This window comes from Macrosteles quadrilineatus, unplaced genomic scaffold (assembly GCF_028750875.1).
Source record: "Macrosteles quadrilineatus isolate MER2022 unplaced genomic scaffold, UCM_ALF_1.0 Scaffold_77__1_contigs__length_550361, whole genome shotgun sequence".
Classification (NCBI taxonomy): Eukaryota; Metazoa; Arthropoda; class Insecta; order Hemiptera; family Cicadellidae; genus Macrosteles; species Macrosteles quadrilineatus.
Genome location: NW_026542670.1, coordinates 266,177 through 267,493, shown reverse-complemented (window position 1 = coordinate 267,493; position 1,317 = coordinate 266,177). Strand labels below are relative to the sequence as shown.

The 1,317-nt window shown below is 37.4% G+C and overlaps 1 non-coding gene across 1 annotated transcript; it reads right to left on the bottom strand.

Annotated features, from left to right (window-relative positions):
- Nucleotides 1-317: 317 nt before the first annotated feature.
- Nucleotides 318-431, bottom strand: Trnal-caa (transfer RNA leucine (anticodon CAA)). Its single transcript has 2 exons — nucleotides 394-431; nucleotides 318-362 (listed from the first exon to the last, which is right to left on the bottom strand). It is a non-coding gene; the product is annotated as a tRNA-Leu (tRNA).
- Nucleotides 432-1,317: the final 886 nt, after the last annotated feature.

Sequence of the window (1,317 nt, the reverse complement as noted above, 5' to 3'; positions counted from 1 at the left end):
GAGGCGAACCATGCGGCGCCGGTGAGTCGGACGGTAGGGAGATCAAAGAGGACCGCGACCTGGCTGGAGTGTCGGCAGCGGAGCGGGGATGCACGCGTGCGCGCGCAGCACTTACAACACGAGTTTCCAGCCATTGCCGCTAGGAACGCCACCGCATAGAGGTACTGAACTAGTTCTGCTAATCTCCGCTAGGATATTTTGCTGGGTACGCTTTTTAGTACTAGATGCATTGTCTTTTAAGGATTCATAGTCAATGGTTATACCAGACACGATTTGTCCCTAAAATATAATTTATAAATTTGAAATCAAAAAGTTTATGTCAGAAGTGGGATTCGAACCCACGCCCTCATAGAGGACCAGAACGCCCAGTACCGTCAAGACGGTAAGCTTCCGCTTGAGTCTGGCGCCTTAGACCGCTCGGCCATCCTGACATGCTGTTGGTGGTGTAACTTATATACTAGCGTATCTTTACATTATAATGATAGGTAAGCATATTTCTTTAAACTCAGCTCTTGTGCATCGCAGGGAAAATCCAAGCATACTATTAGAAAGATATTTTTTCTGTAGATGTGAAAAGAGATGGAATTCCAATAACATATTTTATTCACAGCGTGGGGAGAAAATGGAGAAGTCTGTACATTAGTACATATTTTTGTCGAGTTTTCTACCACTGGGCTTCATCTAGTCCAAATTAATTTCCTAAGACCTCTAGCAGTACACCGTAAAACATTGAACATATGAGTGACACAAGATTTTCGAGATAAGACACCTGCTTGTTTTTTGTTCAATCTTATGCAAATCTTAAAGGGATTATTTCACGGACGATACCGATATTTAAAAGCATTCAATGGCTAGAACAATACCACAACGACAATGCCAACATTTTTAATACATTGTTAAAATAATATTGTCATCAGTTTTCCGTGCCGGCAGCAGACTATTTTAAAATGTTAATAAGGGTGTGTATGGTGTATTTTTTTTACTTTTTATCACACAATTCAAAGATTGTTTTACCTGGAAAGAGTTTGTAAAAAAGGCGATTTCCTCAGCTAACAATATTATAATTAAATATATAATTAAATTTACAAGTTCAACAAGGTCAATATATAATAATTTTATTTTATTTCACTAGCGCTTTCAGAAACTACGTTTCCATCTTCAGGCACTAGTAGGCCTACACTGGTACAGTGAAAGCTAGTTTCTGAAAGCGCTATTGAAATAAAATAAAATTATTATATATTGGCCTTTTTGAACTTGTAAATTTAATTATATATTTAATTATTAATTTTTAATATCTCCAAATATAAGTAAACAATT